At 42.6% G+C, this 21,667-nt stretch overlaps 1 long non-coding RNA gene and 1 pseudogene across 1 annotated transcript; both read left to right on the top strand.

The window, feature by feature from the left end:
• The first annotated feature begins 278 nt into the window (after positions 1-278).
• Positions 279-1,017, top strand: LOC141584133 (large ribosomal subunit protein eL43-like; annotated as a pseudogene).
• Positions 1,018-3,494: 2,477 nt separating this feature from the next.
• Positions 3,495-18,532, top strand: LOC141584278 (uncharacterized). Its single transcript, XR_012517224.1, has 3 exons — positions 3,495-3,581; positions 5,931-6,086; positions 9,544-18,532. It is a non-coding gene; the product is annotated as an uncharacterized LOC141584278 (long non-coding RNA).
• The last annotated feature ends 3,135 nt before the right edge of the window (positions 18,533-21,667 follow it).

Genomic DNA, 21,667 nt, shown 5'->3' with positions numbered 1-21,667 from the left:
TAGAGTCAGATCCTGTGTGAGTTTTGGACTCATAGACGGATAAACCTAAGTGTCTTGTCAGCTGCTAGACCTGAGCCCTCTCCCAGTCACACCTGTCCCCTGGAATTTTACCTTGTCAGCACTTTGCTGTCCTGTGTTCCTTAGGGCTCCAATTTATGAGACCAATTTGTTAAAGTTTTGTCCCTTCATCCCCACCTCAAGTGGCTTCTTCACTGGGTTTGGAGGTGGTATATTAATTCATTTTCATGCTGCTGATAAAGACATACCCGAGACCGGGCAATTTGCAAAAGAAAGAGATTTAATTGGACTCACAGTTCTACATGGCTTGGGAGGCCTCATGATCATGGTGGAAGGCAAGGAGGAGCAAGTCACATCTTACATGGATGGCAGCAGGCAAAGAGAGCTTGTGTGGAAAGACTCCCGTTTTAAAAACCATCAGATCTCATGAGACTCACTCATTATCACAAGAACAGCGCAGGGAAGACCCAACCCCATAGTTCAATCACCTCCCACCAAATTTCTCCCATGACATGTGGGAATTGTGAGAGTTACAATTCAAGACAAGATTTGGGTGGGGATACTGCCAAACCATATCAGGTGGCTTGCAGAGACATGGCTAAATGCATCAAGAAGGTGGGAGAGATCGGTAAATATGGGACCTAGTATGGTGCCTTTCTCAGGAAAATGAAGAAAATGGAAATCAGCCTACAAATAACATTTGCTCCTTCTGTGGCAAAACCAAGATGAAGGGGTGATATGGCACTGTGGGTCCAGCATGAAAATAGTAGCAATGGTGCCTGGACCTCCAGCCCCAAAGTCAAGTCAGCTATGAGAAGACTGAAGGAATTAGAAGACCAGTAGAGGCTCCATTTCAAACACTACTGGCCTGTAATAAATAGGTTAACTTACATGATTATTTTTAAGGAATCATGTGACCCAGCACTGCTTTCCTTAGGCCAAGATGCCCCAGGGCTGAATTCCTTCTGCTTCAGTCCAGTGAAGGTGAACACAGCAACTCCCCAGGGCTGTGCCTCCCAGGTCCGTCTTCTGTCGCAGAGTCTCCACTTTCCAAACCCTCCTTCCTCTCTTGAAGGAGGGAGCCTCCAGTCCCCACCAGACATGTGGCCTCTGGCTATATGAAAGGATAAGGTAACCAACTTATTTGCCCAAAGTGCTACCTAGCCAATCCTTTGCCTTCTATCATTAACTAGAATGTGTCTTTTGTCATCAACTGCTTAAAGGAGTTTCAGGCTTCAGTAGGAAGACGTGGAAATTTTCCATTTTCGGGACAAGGGCTCTGGGTCAGTAAGTGCACCTGGAATTGTCTCAGGCCTATTTTCTGATTTGGGCTTTTTAGGGAACCCTGGGGTAAGGAGCCAAAAGCCTAATGGTTCCCTGCTTCTTCCAAAGGGGGTGGCCCAGCAGGACTGGGCGTGGCATCAAAAGAGCCTGTGGGAGGAGGAACTCCTGCCTCTTTTTGCCAGTCTTTCATATTCACTTCCCTGCCTAAAGACAGATCCATCTGCTTCCTGTCTCCTTAAATGGGTCCTTGCCTTGCCTGTCCTTGACCTCAAGACTCTTAGCTACATATATTATTAGACTAGAGTATTTTAGATCATATTTAGTCATTTCTTTGTACCTACCTTCTAGATGATATGGTTTGGATATTTGTCCTCTCCAAATCTCATGTTGAAATGTTATCCCCAGTGTGGGAGGTGGGGCCTAGTGGGAGGTGTTTGGGTCATGGGGGTGGCAGATCCCTCAGGAATGGCTTGATGCCCTCCCCATGGTAACGAGTTCATGGGAGATCTGATTGTTAAAATAATCCCAGCACTTTGAGAGGCTGAAATGGGCAGATCACTTGAGGTCAGAAGTTCAAGACCAGCCTGGCCAACATGATGAAACCCCGTCTCTACTAAAAATACAAAAATTAGCTGGGCATGGTGATACATGTCCGTAATCCTAGCTACTTGAGGGGCTGAGAGAGAAGAATCACCTGAATCCTGGAGGCAGAGGTTTCAGTGAGCTGAGATCAGGCCACCACTGCACTCTATCCTGGATAACAGAGCAAAACTCTGTCTCAAAAAAAAAAAAAAAAAAAAAAAAAAGTCTAGGACCTCCCCCTTCTCTCTCTTGCATCTTCTCTCACCATATGACACACCTGCTCCCCCTTCACCCTCTGCCATGAGTAGAAGCTCCCTGAGGCCTCACCAGAAGCTGAACAGATGTTGGTGGGATGCTTGTACAGCCTGCAGAGCCAAATAAGCCTCTTTTCTTTATAAATTAATCAGCCTCAGGTATTCCTTTATAGCAATGCAAAATGGACTAATACACTGGCCTTACCTCCTATCACTTACCTCCCCTCTACTCCTATGTTTTTTTGGGTTTTTTTTGAGACCAGGTCTCACTGTGTCACCCAGGCTGGAGTGCACTGGTGCAATCTCAGCTCACTGCAACCTCTGCATCCTGGGTTCAAGTGATTCTCCTGTCAGCCTCCCATGTAGCTGAGATTACAGGGGCCTGCCACCATATACAACTAATTTTTGTATTTTTAGTAGAGATGATGGGGTTTTACCATGTTGGCCAGGCTAGTCTTGAACTCCTGACCTCAAGTGATCTGTCTGTCTTAGCCTCCCAAAGTGCTGGGATTACTGGTGTAAGCCTGGCCCCCTGTGTTATTTTTACCTCTACTAATATAATGTCTGACAAGAAAATGTGTCATCGAAATCATCCTTTTTGTTAACAGAGGTATGACTTTGGAGGAAAGCCGTGGCAGGTATTTTGGAGACATAAAATGCAGCATCAGTAACATAGCCAGAGCAAAAGGTCTCACTTGAGAATAAGAACTCAAAAGAGAATTAGAAACATATTGTTTCCTTAACTTTAGACTCTGGAGAAGTCAAGGAAGCAATTTAATTTAAGGGCTATTTCTGTCAGGGAATTTCGCAGTGTCAGAAAACCTGCAAGTCTGAGGGAAAATTCCGTTAAATAAAAGGAAGCTTGTTGTGTAACAATACTATTAAAATGTCAGCACGCATCTTGGAGGTGGACCCAGGCAGTCCAAATGAAAGCAGGGAGGTTAAAATGTCACATTGCTCCGCTAAAGGGAACTGCCCTCCCAAACGTGCTATTTGACTTCTGGTTACTTCTCTCCATAATTCAAGTTATTTATGTACCTTGTAGAATCAAAACAAGACCATGATGACCCGAGAATAGACTGGTTCATTTTCAGTTTGCAGGAATATAAGTTGAGACTTAAACTTTTCTTTTCATTTCTTACTTTTTTAATTTTAATGTTCTTTCTTTTTTGAGACAGGGTCTTGCTGTTTTGCCCAGGCTGGAATGCAGTGGTGGGACAGCAGCTCACTGTAGCTGCCATTGCAGCCTCAGCTCCTGGGCTCAAGCCGCCCTCCCAGCTCAGCCTTTCGAATAGCTGGGACTAGAAGCATGTGCCACCACACCCAGCTAATTTTTAAATTTGTTTGCAGAGATGAGGTCTTCCTATGTTGCGTAGGCTGAGCTTGAACTCCTGGGCTCAAGAAATCCTCCTGCTTTGGCCTCCCAAAGTGCTGAGATTACAGGTATGAGCCACCATGCCCGGCCTTCATTTCATTTCATTTCTTTCTTTTTTTCTTTTTTTTTTAAAGAGTTTAATGATTAGTTCAACTCTTAATCTGGAACCACAGGGTGTCTAAATAAAATTAAATAAAAATGTCATTGCTGTCAGATTAAACACACTACTCTCCAGTAGCTGATCCTGTAGTGGCTTCCCCTCACTGCAGAATTGAGAACCAATGCCTCTGTCCTAAATTCAAGAATCTTTATGTTGGGTCTCAACAGCTTCATTGGTCTGTGTCACTGTTCTCCATCTGAAAATGACAACCTTCCCAAACACTGCTTCTTCCAAGAAGACTGCAGCAATCTCAGCCACCAAACCAGACCCTCTCCTCCTCTGCATTCACTGGAGTTTGTCTGCCTTCCGAGCAGCCCTCTCATTTTGTCTTGCAATATATGCATTTACTTATCTTTCAATCCACCTCCCAACCCTCACAGTGTAGGCTCTTGGAGCGTGAGAACTGGGGATACTTATCTTTTTTTTTTTTTGAGGTGGAGTCTTGTTTTGTTGCCCAGGCTGGAGTGCAGTGGTGTGATCTCGGCTCACTGCAACCTCCGCATGCCAGGTAAAAGCAATTCTCCTGCCTCAGCCTCCCGAGTAGCTAGGCTTACAGGCACCTGCCACCATACCTGGCTAATTTTTGTCTTTTTAGTAGTGGTGGGGTTTTGCCACGTTGGCCAGGCTTGTCTCGAACTCCTGGCCTCAAGTTATCTACTTGCCTCGGCCTCCCAAAGCACTGCGATTACAGGCATGAGCCGCTACACCTAGCCAGGGTTCCTTATCTTTGTAATCCCCTGAGTGCTTCAGCAGAGTTAATACTCTGTAAATGTATGTTGATTGATGGCAGGTAACAAAAAATAATTTTATAAAGATATTACCAAGAGATTTGTGCTCAAACCATTCATGGAAGTTGTCTGTGAAAACTGTTTAAGCCCTTAGGGATAGGAATTCTGTAGCCTACCAAGTGAGCCTACTTTTTAATTTAACCATGTTTCAGGACAAAACTTTCATTATTTTGGCAAACCAAAGTATGATGTTTCTGCAATTTTACTCATTTTCTCTAATTTCAGCTTTAATAAAGTTAGAAGCTAGTTGAGCAATTAAATCAGAATCAAAAAGGCTAGTAGAGCAATTTGGTCTGGATAGGAAAAAATCCAAAGCAAACAAAGGAGACTCGACCTTGGGGCGGGCAGGACATCACTGGGTCAACATTGTTTTCCTACTTAAAAGCAAGGTCATAGGCCCAGCACTGTGGCTCATGCCTGTAATCCCAGAACTTTTGGGAGGCCAAAGCAGGTGGATCACCTGAGGCCAGGAGTTAGAGACCAGCCTGGCCGACATGGTGAAACCCTGGTCTCTTAAAACTATAAAATTAGCTGGGTGTGGTGACAGGTGCCTGTAATCCCAGCTCGGGAGGCTGAGGCAGAAGAATTGCTTGAACCCAGGAGGCAGAGGTTGCAATGAGCCGAGATCATGCCACTGCAATCCAGCCTGGGTGACAGAGTGAGACTCCATCTCTAAAAGAAAAAGAAAAATAATAATATTTTTTAAAAAAGCAAGTTTATGGTTTACTCCACAACTCACTTGACAATGGCTACCAAACAGCTTCAGTTCTTGTGAGATGAAGATCCATACTTACTTAGGCTGTTACAAGACCATTAGAGGAGATCTTCCTTATTTATTTCCCCGACTTTACTCCCCAAAGGATTTGAGTTGGCTTTATACAAATGCATACAATATATCAAACTAAAACAGACAAAGAGATAGGGCAAGGGGAAGAAGGTAAAAGTGGAATAGTAAGATGAAGACAACAGTGAAGTTAGTTCACAGAAATGTATGCCAGTAATTCTTGAGCTTCTAAAACTGGCTCTGAGCTTCCTGGGCGCCGAGGCGAAGGGAACATATTGGCTACACATTTCACAGTGTTTAAAATCAAAACCTAGTTCCCTAGCACCTGTCTGCCAGAGACTGCACCCCACCTCTCAGCAGTCCTCTTTATTTAGGGTCGGTGATCTGGTGCCTGCGGGGTGGGCCACGTGTGTTTGAAACTGTAGAGTAGCAGAGGAACCCTCAGTTAAGCCTGCGGTCCATCTCTCTTTAAGCGTAACGCCTATTCTTGACGTGAGTCAACCCAACGAGGCTAGCTTCAAGAAATAACCCATTCCCCAGGGCAGCAGCATGGCAGGCAAGATCTTCAGCAGTGGTCCTGGTAGCAACTGTTGCCACCAACAAGGATCTTAGAAAAGCCGAAAGTGGCAAAACAGTCTTTAACCTCTTCTTGGCAATTGACATTTTCCCTGTTTCTACCCCCCAGAAACCATGATACTCTCTGGTATCTAAAGCCCCACGCTGCTTCCCCCACAGTCCTCTGCCAAGCAGCCTAGCCTCCACATGGCTTCTCTTCTTCCCCACACCCTCCCAAAGAAGACGACACGTGTCTCTCTCAGACAGCTGTTAGGAGGAAAGCCATGTAAGTAAAATCATTAATACAATGATGTGCGTGACCGATATATAAGCCTCCCGGGAATAGATTTTATTTTTTGAGAGTAGCTTTTTAACCCACTTAAAACTCTAATTAACTGACTAGAAGATTGATTGAGTAATAGATTGTGGGTGTGGGTAGCACAGAGCAAGAGATTTTTTAACAATGGCACTTCCTCTGGTGTCTCTTGAATGCCTTTAACGACCACTTTGTCGTCCATCAAAGGCCAAGGATCCAGCAAGTTGACATTGAACTTCTAAAAATTGACAACAATTGCCCTAGCCGTATGTGCAACAGACTGGAGTCACTTAAGCCTCTCTAAACAACCACAACCTTAATTCATAAAGGGGAATAACGATAGAAGTTGCTTTAGGAAATTTGGATATGAAAGTCATTGGCATATACTTTCTCTTCTGTCTTTTTCTATCATTCATCCTCCCTCCTCCACACTCTTGTTAAATGTAACAACTTGTGTCATGCTTGAAATCAAGCCTCCTTAAAAGCACTCTTCTTCCCACCCTGCCTGCAGTTGCTCTGTTTCTGGACAGTATAGAGCATTGATTCATAGATCATTCCACTGTCCACCTTCCACACAAACCTTTTCTATTGATGTTGTCTCATAATTAAGACTGCCAGCATCGTGGTAGGCTGGGTTTGCCAAGAAGTTAGATGTGGAGTACTCACTGCTCATCACTCAAAAGTTATTAGGTTGGTGCCATTAAAAGTCATTCAAAACCATAATTACTTCTGCACCAACCTAATACATGGCACATGCTTTGTCCTACATCACCTTGTCCATGGGAATAGAATTGTCAGCAGCATTCATCAAGGGAAAACACCTTGTGATTGTTTAAATAGATTCTAGATACTTTTTTGTATTAAGGCCCAAATTATGCTTTATTTTCTCTCAAGTACAGTTGGGTTTCAGAGTTGAGCATTCGGGCAATTTTGAGCTTCTCAATAAATAATTTCCAAATTTTGACTATATTTTAAAATAAGATACAATAGTGACAGAGTACTTTGGTTGGACAAAGCCTCCCAAACAATAATTATGATATCTGGGAAACATTATTTATAAAAATGACCATTAGAAAGCTCTGAAAAAGAACCAAATGCTTTGAGAAGCTAGACAGGAATCTTCTGTGGTCGAGACTCACTCATTTGCAGCAGCTTTTTGCTTTTGATCACTTCCCAACCTGTGCACAGCTTAAAGAGAGCAGAAAGTTACAGCGTGACTGGGTTGACTAGTCAGATGCAAACAACACTTTTTTTATAGGGGAAGAATAACACATATCACACCTTCAAATAATAGCAGAGGCCATGCTGGGGGTGGTAGCTAATGCCTATAATCCCAGCACTTTGGGAAGCCGAAACAGATGGATCACCGGAGGTCAGGAGGTCAAGACTAGCCTGGCCAAAGTGGTGAAACTGCATCTCTACTAAAAATACAAAAATTAGCTGGGTGGCATGCACCTGTAATCCCAGCTACTTGGGAGGCTGAGGCATGAGAATCACTTGAACCCAGGAGGCAGAGGTTGCAGTTAACTGAGATGATGCCACTGGACTCCAGCCTGGGTGACAGAGGGAGACTCTATCTCAAAAACAAAATAGTAATAGTACAGGCCAGAATAAAATGGAATAAGATCTTTAAAGAACAGAAAGGAAAAAAATAATTCATTCACTGGTGAACTCTTTCCAACATTTAACAAAATAATAATACCAGCTTTAGACAAAATCCTTTAGAAAATAGAAGAAGAAGAAATACTTCACATCTTCTTTTAGTAGGCCAGCAAAACCCTGATACCAAAATCTGACAAAAACATTAAATGAAAAGAAAATTAAAGATCACTATATATCATGAACATGACACAAGAATTCTGAACAAAATGATACATCGTGATAAAGCAGGTTTGGTCCAAGAATGCAAGGTTGGTTTAATATTTAAAACTCAAACAAATGTATTCCTCCCAAATAACAGAGTAACAACACAGATTATCACAGTAGATGCAGAAAAAGCATTTGACAGAACTCGACACTCATTCATAGCTTTTTAAAAAACTCTGAAAACTTGGAATAGAAGAGAACTTTCTCAATTTGATGAAAGGAACCTATAAAAAAATTTACAACTCATAACTATTATAAAAATGAATAATATTAGCAAATATCTGCTCTCACCATTTTTAGTCAACATTGTATTGGAAGTGTTAGCCATTGTTATAATTGTTATAAGTCAAGAAATCATTATAAGGCAAGATAAACAAAATAAAAATTAGAAAAATTAGAAATGAAGTCACACTGTCCTTATTTGCAGATGTTGTGACTGTTTACTTAGAAAAACCCAAGGAATCAATAATAATAACAGCAAAAATCTAAAACTAGAAAATTAATTTAGCAAGACCTCAAGATACAAAATCTATAAAGATCTATAAGCATTAAAAATTTATATTTCTGTATACCAGCAGGAAACAATTGGAAAATAATATAATAGCCCAAATAATTTTATTTATAATAGCAGCAAATTATAAACTATTTAGGACTAAATTTAATGGAAGATTTCTACATGAATGTAAAACTTCTACAGTGAAAACTGTAAAATATTGCTGTAGGAAATTAAGGAACTCCCAGGATGGTGAGTTATACTATGTTTATATACTGGATGACTTAATATTTTTAAGATGTTAATACTCCCACATTCTCAAATGTACATAAAAATACAAAAGACCTAAAATCGCCAAGGCGTTACTGAATAAGAACAAAGGGCTTACCTACTGTGGCAGGCTGAATAATGACTCCCTAAAGATGTCCATGTCCTAATACCCAGAACCTGTGAATATGTTACATTAATAGGCAAAAGATATTTTGCAGATGTATAAAGAATCTTGATAGGAGAATACCCTGGGCGAATATGCTAAATTACTTGGGTAGGACAAATTCAAGGGTCCTTAAGAGAGAGAAGCACTAAGATTAGAGTCAGAGATGGGAATAAGATGGTAGAAGCAGAGCTTGGAATGATGTAGTCATAAGCCAAGGAGTGCTGGCAACCTTTAGGAGCTGAAAGAGACAAGTAATGGATTCCTTCTGGGGCCTCAAGAAGGAACCAGTCCTGCCAACGCCTTGGTTTTTGCCCCTAACACTCATCTCAGACTTCTGACCTCCAGAACCTTAACAGAACATATTAGCATTGTGTTAAGTCATGGAGTTTGTCGTAGTTTGTTCTAGTAAGTTAGAATACTGATATGGTTTTGATTTGTGTCCCCACCCAAATCGCATGTTGAATTGGAATCCCCAGTGTAGGAGGAAGGGCCTGGTGACTGAACCATGGGGGTGGATTTCCAATGGTTTAGCGTCATCCCCCAGTGCTATCTCATGATAGAGTTCCCAAGAGATCTGGTTGTTTAAAAGTGTGTGGCACCTTCCCCCATCGCTTCTTTTCCTCTTGCTCCAGCCACATAAGACGTGCCTGTTTCCCCTTCTGCCATGATTGAAAGCTTCCTGAGGCCTCCCCAGCCGTGCTTCCTGTACAGCCTGCAGAAATGTGAGTCAATTAAACCTCTTTTCTTTATAAATAACCCAGGCTCAGGTATTTCTTTATAGCAGTGTGAGAACAGGTTAATACAGAAAATAACACATCTATCATGTAAGACATATACTCTAAAACTATAGTAATATAGACAGGGAGGTATTGGCATAGAGATAGTCATATCAATCAATGAAAAATAATAGAATCCAGAAATACAGTCTAGACTTTTCACAAAGGTGCCAAAGAAATTAATGGGAAAAAAAAAGTATTTTCAAAATGATGGTGGGACAACTGGATATCCACATTTAAGAAATAAACCCTGACCTCACATAATACACAAAATTATTTTGAGATGAATTATAGATATAAACATAAAGGCAAAAACTACAAAGTATGTATGAGAAAACACAGGAAAATATCTTTACATCCTTGGAGTTGGCAAAAACAGCTCAGACAGCATACAGAAAGTGAAAACCACAAAAAAAAAATTACCAAAATTAAGATATTCTGCCTGTCAAAAGACACTATAAGGAAAATGAATAGATAAGCCACAGACTGAAAAATATTCATAAAAAATGTATCTGACAAAGATCTTGTATCAGAACATATAAAATAACTCCTAAAATACAATAATAAAAACATAAACAACCCATTTTTTTTTTTTGAGATAGAGTTTTGCTCTTGTTGCCCAGGCTGGAGTGCAGTGACATGATATCGGCTCACCACGACCTCGAGTTCAAGCAATTCTCCTGCCTCAGCCTCTTGAATAGCTGGGATTACAGGCATGTACCACCACACCTGGCTAATTTTGTGTTTTTAGTAGAGATAGGGTTTCTCCATGTTGGTCAGGCTGGTCTTGAACTCCTGACCTCAGGTGATCTGCCTGCCTTGGCCTCCCAAAGTGCTGGGATTATAGGCGTGAGTCACTGTGACCGACCCCAATTTTTTAAAAAGGAAAAATATTTGAACAGATACTTCACAAATGAAGATATACACGAATAACTAATACCATGTCACAAAGCAATCAACCTCATTACTCATCAGGGGAATCCAAATGAAAAGAACAGTGAGATGCTACTGTATATCCACCAGGGTGGCTATAATGTAAAAGGCAGATAAAGCTGCATGTTAGCAAGGATGAGGAGTGACTGGAATTTTCACATCTTGTTGTATAATGTGGAAGGTATATGTTGAACTATAAAATGGTTGACCACTTTGGAAAATGGTCTGACAGTATCTGATACAGAGCATAGAGTTACACTTTGACTTAGAAATTCCATTCCTAAGTATTTCTTGAAAAGAAATCAAAACGTGTTCGCAACAAGGCTTGTACAGAAATGCTCATAGCAGCTTTTTTTTTTTTTCCACAATGGCCAAAAGCTGGAAGCAACTCAATGTCCATCAACCAGAGGATAGATAAGCAAAGTGTAGCATTTGCTTATCTAGTGCATTGTATTCTATAATGGAATACAACTCAGCAATGATAAAGGAGGAACTACTCGATAGCATGGACAAACCTCACAAATATTAGGCTAAATGAAATTAGACAGATTCATAAAGTATACAATAGTTCCATTTATGTGAATTTCTAGAACAGGCAAAAATAATCAAAGTGAAAAAAATGAAAGCAGTGACTTCTTCTGAATGAGGAAGACATGGAGGAGACATGAGGAAAGTTTCCGGGGAGACAGAAATGCTCTCTATTGTGATGGGGTGTCGGTTAGCTGGCAGGATTCACTTGTCAGAAATGTACAGTTAGGATTTGTGTACCTTCTTGGGTAGAAATTTTACCCAAAAGGACTAAGTAGAAAGTATTTATTTTTTCGAGACGGAGCCTCGCTCTAGCACCCAGGCTGGAGTGTGGTGGCGTGATCTCAGCTTACTGCAACCTCCGTCTCCGGGCTTCAAGCAATTCTCCTGTCTCAGTTCCTGAGTAGCTGGGACTATAGGCGTGTGCCACCATACCAGCCAATTTTTGTATTTTTAGTAGAGACCGGGTTTCACCGTGTTGGTCAGGCTGATCTCAAACTCCTGGCATCAGATGGTCCATCCACTTCGGGCCTCCCAAAGTACTGAGATTACAGGTGTGAGCCACATGCCCGACCTAAGTAAAATTTGCAATAACTGGATGTAAATGTGGGAGGCGGAGGGGGAGAGATATAGCTCAAACAAGTATGGCAGAATATTGATAATTGTTGAGACCGGGGATTGGCTAATGGGGACTTAGTCTACTCTTGTCCACTTCGTATGCACTGGAAATTTTTCCTAATAAATTTGTTTTAATAGTGACATGTAATTCCTTTTCACTACTATAAGACCCACTGAACATTATTTAGTATTTCTAATTAGCTGAAGATTTAAAATGAGAAATCAAGTGGCTTACACCATGAATGTGTCTCTCTTTATTTCTTTGATCATTTTCGTTTGTTTCAATGTTCAAAAACAGAATAGAAGTCATTACTGCAATGTAGTCTTAGGTTGAGCTTTACAACTAACATTTCTTTAGAGAACAGACAAAAGAATTTTGGTTTACTTGAAAATCCAAAAGTCTTCACATTAGCAAACTGTTTATAAACTCAAAATACTAAATTGTCTAACTTAAAAAAATTATACTAAATACTTAAAAGTTTAAGATGGCTGGCTGGCTGCAGTGGCTTATGCGTGTAATCACAGCATTCTGGGAGGCCAAGGTGGGCAGACTGCTTGAGTCTAGGAGTTTGAGACCAGCCTGGGCAACATAGTGAAACCCCGTCTTTACTAAAAATACAAAAAATTAGCTGGATGTGGTGGCACATGCCTGTAGTCCCAGCTACTCAGGAGGCTGAGGTGGGAGAATCGCCTGAGCCCAGGATGTCAAGGCTACAGTGAGCCAAGATCATGCCACTGCACTCCAGCCTAGGCAACTGAAGTGAGACCCTTTCTCAAAAAAAAAAAAAAAAAGTGTTTAAGATGGAAATTTTATGCGTATTTTATCACCCAGTTTTTAAAATTATGTAAGTTAAGAAAAATCCAAATGAAGGATGAAATGGTTTTTTTCTTCCACATCCTCAATGTTTATTTTTCTTGCCCTTTGAGGTCACATGGTATTCCTAGAAATAAAATACTTTGAAAAATATTTCAAATAATTGCCCTCAAGTTCCCAAGAAGCAAAGATCTGGGATACCAATATTCCCTTAAATTTATAAACATAAATGTTCCATGAACAGTTGATTCATCTGTAAACTTCTTTGTGAGTTTAATTTTAGCAGCTTGCTTTATATCAGCCTTTTTATTTTATAACTTAAACACCCCAATTTTGGTAGGGGAGCAAGGAAAATAAACAGGATGGGTTCCATGTATAAAGAACACTGCAGTCTAAATTCACGAAAACAGTCTTTAGAGAAAGAGGTAGAATTGTAAAACTGGACTTTCATAGGGTTCTGATTTGGATTTTCTTCAAGTGTGTACACTTTGGCACTGCAATATCTCTAAGCTGAGCTACTGGGGAGGTTTTGTCATCTGTTTTCTGAGAACATGGTGGTTTTAGAAACAGAACAGATATTCCTCCAGGGCAGCTTTGGGCAGCCAGGCAGCTGGAACAACTTGGCAGTCTCGGCCAGATACCAGGGCTACAGTGGGCGTTTCTGGGATAAGTGAACACCCACCACTGTTTTCTCCCCTTGATTTCTTTGGTTGAAGATATAAAGTCTTGAGAGAAAACGTCTGATCGACTGAGCTTAGGTGTGAGCCTGCTTCTGGCTGCTTGGGATGACAGGAACTATCTGCCAGAAAGAATCTCTAGGAACCCCTTCAGCCTTCTTGGTGGCAGGTCAGATGGTTTCCGTTTACTGAACATAACAGAGGAAAGGAAATTCCACAAAATGAAATTGGCTGCCATTGTAGAGCGAGAATGGATGCTGGGTCTACTTCTGTGAGTGACAGTTGTTCAGAAGGGACTTTCGGAATATGGCTGCACTTTGTATCCATTTTATTTTCACGGATTCACATCCACAGGCTGCTCAGATCCAAGGAGATAGCCATGCCTATGTTCCTGTCTATCACGATCGTTTTTACAGGGCTGGACACGGAAGTAGATCACGATGAAGTAGATCACACTTCAACTTAACTGGCCTAATTATTACAGAAATATGTTTTGGTGAAGGTGGAGGAGTATTTCACATAAGAAGTAATTCTGAGATGGAACAAACTCAGGGTGGTTGATTCAGTGGCCACGTAACGTTATCAAGGACCAGACTGATTCCGTCTTTCTGCTCTGCCATGCTAAGCGTGTCAGTCACTGGATGGCTGCAGCAGTTTTGGGCTTCAGATCTCCACACAGCACCATCCGGAGGCAGAACAAAGAAAGTACCGTGTCCTTGTGTCCCTTTTTAAGAACGAAGAAACTTTTCCTGGAAATGCATCACTGGTCACACTGAGTCACATGCCTCTTCCGTGAGGTACCATCAAGGGAAATGGAATATCCACAGTTGGCTTCATCAGAATTGCTGGGACGGGGGCAACCTTTCCCAAAGCTCATGGCCACAAAGAATAAAATGAACAGCCAGACAAAGTTAGGTAAGGTTTTTGTTAGCATATAGTGGACATTTGTCACATTTGTGGCTGACTATATTTGAGAAATTTCCCACTTGATGAGTCCTGCGCACCAAAGATGAAAACAGAATTCACCTTCCCGGTTGGCAGGTGTGTTTGGGCACAGGTATGTTGCCTAGACGCCTCCAATCAGACATACCTGCATAAGGCTCGAATTCAGAACTGAGAGAAGTATGGAATCATGTGCCAGGCAGAATCCATGTTCCGGTGAAGGTGGAAGAGCATTGCAGAAAGACAGTCAAGTTTTAGGAGACAGCTGAGTGGTAACATCCTGTGCATAGCATCTGCGTTGTAGGCGGCAGCGGATGCAGGCCTCCGCTGGAGCAGTTTGGTAGTATAATTCGGGTATTGTTCCAGGTTATGTAGCCTTCAAGCCTTATTTTCCAGCCCTCCTGGAAATTCTATGAGCTCCCTATGGTTCTGAAAAAATTCCTTTCTGGCTTAAACTAGTTTGAGTGGGTTCTGTTGTTCATTACCGAGACTTCTGCAAGGAAGAAGTAAGCAAAACCACGTCCACCACAGTAGGGGATCAGTAGATGCCTGGCATTGCAAAACACCAGGGTTGTATGCTCTGTGGAGCGCCGCAATGTAGCACAACAGACGGTAATATAGGAATATGCCCCAGAAGCTGTCCCCCGACACCAAATTCTGCTTCCCTTCTGCCACTGTCTTCCTTGTGATGCCCACTCACCAAGCTTTCCCTGGAAGTCTGCCCGGTCTCTCCCCTTGAGCCTTGCCACCAAATGGCTTGACACCCTCAGGGTTCCTGCCTCCCCCGGCCTAATGGGTAGGTATAACTTAATACGGTGTGGAAGTAATCATAGACCAGCCCAACCAAGCCAAGCCAAGCATAAATGTAAAAGTTTTAAAAAATAAAATGCTGCAGAGGATATCATGGGCTATGGAGACTCAGAAGGGAGTGGTGGGTGGTGCTGAGGGATAAAAAACAGCATATTGGGTAGAATGTACACTACTCAGGTAATGAGTGCACCAAAATCTCAGACTTCACCACTATACAATTCATCCATGTAACCAAAAACCACTTGTACTCCAAAAACTACTGAAATAAAAAATATTTTAAGAACATGAAATGCTATGTATGCTTAATTTTATATTCTCTTACTTATAACCAAAAAGTAATGTACCTACCCTACAATTAATTTAACATTTTTATTAAACAAAAAACATTACAACATGAATGATACTTTAAATAACAGAAGAAAAAACTGCATTTACAATTTGGCTCCTCCCCCTGCCTCAACAGAACTATTTGTGCCTCTTAACACTGTGTCATTTGTATATCTCAATGCATCTACCTTACCCTTATATTCATTAATGGTTACAATATATTTTACCTAACCACTGCCACCCTTACTAGTCTCGAGGCTTCAGGCTTGCAAATGTTCTTACATTAATTTTGCATTAAACAGGTGTAAAAGATTATTGTCCCTTTGGATAATGCAAATCGCTGAACCATATACATATTTCTAATGGCTTTGCATTGCCATTGGCAATGTAGGTGTAGAAGAGTTTCCCTACACCGTTGCCAGCAATGGGTATGTTTCTAATATTTAATAGAAGCAAAATAAACATTTGTGCTCTTTTATTCTGTAGATTTGAATTATTATTGATGTTTTCCTATGATTGTAAAGACGTCATCATTCAGCATTGTCACAGAATCTTCCACGACACAGAGTCAGCACCAGCTTCATGAGTCGTTATTGTGGTAAAGATGTGTGTAATAGCAAGAACGTTTCAGAAAGTGCCATGTGGTTTTCTTCAGGAGCTGGTTTTAGGCAGAATTAATCCTTTTAGAGGGTTATTATATTGGATTGTCCTAGTTATGTCAAGTGATGACCTGGGGGAGGGGATTTCTTCATTTGTCTGAACATTGCTGAACATTTAATTTCAAATTTTCTGCTTAGTGCACGATGAAAAATGTTCACCAAATTTGTGGCAGTAAATGTAAACTGTGTTCTTGACATTTGAAAAATCTGAAATAGATTAATATTACAGAACTACAGCAGTTCTTTGTGACATCCCTTCCCAAAAATAGAATTGCTATTTTTTAGATAAAGTATTCTTCCTTTTCCGTCTTATTTTATCTGCTACAAATATAAGCAGTGACTTTAAAACAAATAGCCATTGAAATAAATTTACATTTTGGCAAACATGACTTCATTTTGAATGCTAGACTTTCTCACAGAAAGCCAGAGCCCTGAAAAACAGAATGTTCTTTTTTGAACTGCATTTTGAAAAGGGAAATTAATCGTACTTCTTGCTTTTCCAGGCGGTGGCATCCCTGGGGAGGACAAGCAAAAAGTTAACAAAAATAATTTTTGGCTTCCAGCACCCAACAATAGAAATGCTGAAACCCATGTCCTCTAAATCCGTTTCTTCTAGCAGAGGGCCCTTTGCCTACGCCGCGCACCGGGGTGGCCATTTAATGTGCTCCTGCTTGGTACCCACCTCTGCTCTGCCCCCTGGTGGCCGCAGACCACCATTGCTACTGCCTCAGCACAGTTTGCCGTTGTTGCTGCCAAGAACCACCTCTCCTCGTGTCACTGTCCCCACCCGCCTGCCATGCCTCAGGTGACTACTGAAGCTGTTCTGGCAGAATAGCAGTGGATTTTGTTTCCTCAGCACATCACAGCAACCACTGTCTAATAAGCTCAGACCCTCACGATCTTACTGCCCCTTTTCCCGAAAAACTCCACTCCCGGCAACCCTGGCCCTGCATCATCGAAGGACATTTAAGTGACATAACATACTGTTGCCTCAAAAACGCTTCTCCCCTCAACAGCCGGGACAACTGGATAACCACAGGGAAGAGAAGGATGTTTGGCCATTAACCATACCATACATAAGAATTAACTCAAAATGAATCAAAGACTTAAATGTAAGAGCTAAAACTCAGAGGAAAACAGGAGAAAATCTTCACGACCTTGGATTCGGCAATGGATTCTTAGATAAGACACCAAAAGCACAAGCAACACATGGAAAAAAAAGTTAAATTAGACTTCAAAATTAAAAACTCTTTTGTGAATCAAAGGACACTATCAAGAAAGTAAAAAGAAAAACTACAGAATGGGAGGAAACATTTACAAAGCATATATGAAAGGATCTAATATCCAGAATATTTAAGAACTCTGACTCCAGAACAATAAGACAAACAACCCAATTTTAAAGTGGCCAAAGGATTTGAATTGATATTTCTCCAAGATGATATGCAAATGGCCAACACACAGTTGAGAAGATACTCAGAGCCGGACATGGTGGTACGTGCCTGTGGTCCAGCTACTCAGGAGCTGAGGCTAGAAGATCACTTGAGCCCAGGACTTCAAGCCTGCAATGAGCTGTGATCTCACCACTGCATTACAGCCTGAGAAATACAGGGAGACCTGGTCTCAACAAAAAAAGAAAAGATGCTCAATATCATTAGTCACTAATGAAATGCAAATTGAAACCACATTGAGATAGTACTTAACCCTCACTAGAAGGACTATAATTAAAAACACAGACGATAGCAAATATTGGCTAGAATGGGGAGAAATTGAAATCTTCATACATTGCTGATGGGAATGTAAAATGGTGCAGCAACCATGGAAGACTTGATGGTTCCTCAACATTTTAAACAGAATTACTATATGTCCCAGTAATCCCACTCCTGGATGAAATCAAAACTTTGTCCACACAAAAACCTGTAAGCAAATAGCAGGACTATTCGTAACAGCTAAAAGGTGAAACAATCTGAATGCTCCATCAGCTGATGAATGGATTTTAAAAAATGTGGTATATCTGTAGAAAGGGGCATTACTCAGCACTAAAAGATCAAGGGAGTACTGATACATGCTGTAACATGGATAAGCCTTGAAAACATGATATTAAATAAAAGAAGCCAGACACGAAAAGTCATGTATTGTATAATTCCATTTATACAGAATGTTCAGAATAGGTAAATCCATATGGACAGAAAGCAGGTTAATGGTTGCCAGGGGCTGAGGGGAAGGAGAAATTGGAAGTGACTGCTTAATGGATCCTTTAGGGGTGATGATAGTGTTTTTTGTTTGTTTGTTTGTTTGTTTGTTTTGTTTGTTTGTTTGTTTTTTGAGACGGAGTTTCGCTCGTTACCCAGGCTGGAGTGCAATGGCGCGATCTCGGCTCACCGCAACCTCCGCCTCCTGGGTTCAGGCAATTCTCCTGCCTCAGCCTCCTGAGCAGCTGGGATTACAGGCACGTGCCACCATGCCCAGCTGATTTTTTTGTATTTTTAGTAGAGACAGGGTTTCACCATGTCGACCAGGATGGTCTCGAACTCTTGACCTCGTGATCCACCCGCCTCAGCCTCCCAAAGTGCTGGGATTACAGGCTTGAGCCACCGCGCCCGGCGATGATAGTGTTTTGGAACTAAATAGGGATAGTGGTTTTATAGTATTGTGAAGGTACTAAATGCCACAGAACTGTGTAGTTTAAAATGGTTAATTTTATGTTATGTTAATTCCATCTTAATAAAATGATGATAAGGTTTAAGACAAGAATTTTTTAAAAGTTCTCCTCCAACACCAACGCGTGTTCCCTAAGACAGAAACCTTCTGTGTCTGGTCTCCCAAGGCCCGAACCTCAGTCCCTGAGGTTGTCTATCATTTTCTTTCAGAAATCTCACTGGGCCTTCAGATAAATGGAACTGGGAAGGGGGAGGGAAAAAATGTCCTTGGGCCATGTAGGTCTTACGATATGATGAAAGAAATCATTCCCAAATATGCCAAAAGCGGAGAGCTTATGTAATCAAGAAAACCTGTAAGGACAAATGAGCAGAACAGAAAGTCAGTGGTTTGGGGCTGATCACATCTGAGGTTACGGAAGGGCAGGGAGAGGGGAGGAGAGGGCTGGGGGAAGAGAGAAAGAAAGAACAAACAGAGAAACAGAAAAAAAGGAAAAAAAGGAAGGCGGACAGGAAGGAAGGCGGAAAGGAGAGAGAAAGGGAGGGGGCAAAAGAAGGGGACTCAAGATGCTCTTTCAGACTCGGAGACCCTAACCACTCTGCCCGGGGCACCTGTCCTGTTGCGAGGTATGGCTCCAAACTCGGTTTCATTTCCTCCAGTGCAAGTGCATCTAATTCCCAATTCTGTGGTTTAAGTTTGAAAAAAATGCAGACACTCACATGTTGCATTTTATTACGGTATTAATGCTAGTGGAAGATAATGAGTAATGCAAGGGCCTTTTCTCCGCACAACCTGGGCTAGGAGTGTGACCGGCTCCAGAGAGGAAAGACACCTTTCACCTCTGTACTTAACACAGAGACCGCTGCCTTCGGTGCTGCGGTTGGGCTCTGTCCTCCCAATGCCAGGGTGTCACTCCCTTGCTAGCCTTTCTTGGCTAACGCTGATTTCCCTGTCCCCCTGCTTCCTTCCGGTACCCCTGTCTTCACTTTTTCTCTCAAATATCTCTCGGCACCACACAGATCCACTTACTTCACAGACCCAGAAACTGAAGCCACGAGCTCCCACGATCTCTCCCCCATCACAAGTGGTTGGGAGCAGCCGCCGCCGTGCGAGCAGTGGTGTGAGCATGAGGCCACGTCGGGCTTCACCAGACCCCGAGTTCTTTAGCTGGGGACGCGGAGGGAGGCGGGAGACTCCTTCCCACCGGGCCTTGCTGCGTTAACATCGGAGGCTGGTGACCCCTGCAGGTGCCTGCAAACGGCAGGAGTGTGTTGGTGCCGGAGGAAGAAATGGAAAGACCCGAAGTGAGGAGGCTGGCGGAGGTCTGCCCCTTCGCCAGGCCTGAGTGAGGGAGGTGCGGGAGGGAGCTGGGGCCTCTGTCTGTGACCGGCCAAGTGAGAGTCCCGGCGGACGGACGCAGTGCAGCTGTGGCCAGAGACAAGGGAGGCAGGATCAGGATAGCCCACCCCTCCACTCCCACCTCAGAGCGCCCTAGGCGAGGGACAGCAGCGCCACGCCCTCCCCAAGAAAAGGCACCCGCAGCTGCGGCAGTGAGGGGCCCTTGAGAAGGCGGGAGTGGGGGACAGAATCGGGCTTGTTCCTGCGCACAGGTGAGGTGGCACTGCCACAGGCACTCCCAGAAATGACTGGCAGCCTGGGGAGAGGGAGGCGAGAGGGGTCTGGGGAGGTGACCGACGGTGGAACGGCATCCCGGCACAGAAGCGTTCCACTTGAGGACACTCTCACAGTGTATTGCATATCCTCAAGTTCACGTTCGCTTGCTCGCTTATTCCAAAGATCGGCCACGTGTGCCAACTGTCCTTGTGTGGAGGGCACCCGAAGGTGTGCAAGAGAGCCAAGATCTCTGCTCTCTGGGTGCTGGCCTCCATACAGTTTAGCATCTCCTTTCTCTTCTCGGGGTTCCCCACTCCGTGACCCAGATGGACAAGAAGCTTAATATGCAGTGGGACAAAAACCCCACACCCGTGACAGAAACAGAGATAGTGTGGACAGCTCTGAAAACTTCCTGCAGAGGCATCATTAGTCTTTTTCCTTGGTAAAGTTCTTGAAAGCAAGTCCCATATCTCTGCAAAGGCTCTCCTTCAAGTGATTGGTGAATATGAAATGATACTGTTCCATTGGGGATGGGCCTTCCTCATTGCAGCATGACCTCAGGGTGGCTCCTGGTGGGAGACCCACAGGGGGCTCTGTCTGGGGCTGCTCTAGGAGACCAGCTGGTACAAGATGCAATCACATTTTTTCCTAAGAACATAAGCTACTTAGTGCAAAGCCTGGTTGGATGCAAGGGTGCAGTGGGAGGTGGCGCGTCACATGGTGGGGAAGTGGTGGTGGTAGGGTGTGGGACCCTGCTACCTAATTAGAGGGCCGGGGAAGCTGGGGCCAGGGGAGGGCATGAGCAGCAGCAGCCTATGGACAGAGAGCAGCAGGGTCCCAGTGGAGCCAGGGGCTCTCCACTCCCCATAGAAAATGAGCTGCTGTGGACACTACCAGTGATGCCAAGAACTCCTTCCTTTGAGTTTGAGCTCTCAAAATCAAAATGAAAACAGAAACATTTGTTGCTTTCCATACCCTAATAAGAATGGTGATTGACACAGCACCCTTTATTTGAACACTCTCTGGACGTGAACTTAAACAAAAAAAAATCTAGAAAGAATAATTTCACTGAATGACTTTCAGCACTGAAATTCACTTTTCCTAGGCAGCTAAGCCAAGCTATTGGTTTTTGAGTTTCAGAGAGAAATTTTTTTTATCGACACTGCATTGTGGAATAATCGTTCTATTTATTTCCAGAATATTTCCTCTGCATTTTAACTTTTCACCTATAAGCCCTACAGCAGAAATGAAATAGTAAGCAAGAGAGTGAAGATGTTTATTTTAAACTTTTTATTTTGAGATAGTTGTAGAGGCACATGCAATTGTACGAAATAATATAGAGAAATTCTAAGAGGTCCCATGTACCATTTGCCAAGTTTTCTTTTTCTTTTTTTGAGATGGAG

The sequence above is a fragment of the Saimiri boliviensis genome, chromosome 4 (genome assembly GCF_048565385.1).
Source record: "Saimiri boliviensis isolate mSaiBol1 chromosome 4, mSaiBol1.pri, whole genome shotgun sequence".
In the NCBI taxonomy this organism is placed as follows: Eukaryota; Metazoa; Chordata; class Mammalia; order Primates; family Cebidae; genus Saimiri; species Saimiri boliviensis.
Note: the sequence above shows the minus strand (reverse complement) of the source record. Positions and strands in the feature narration are given on the sequence as shown.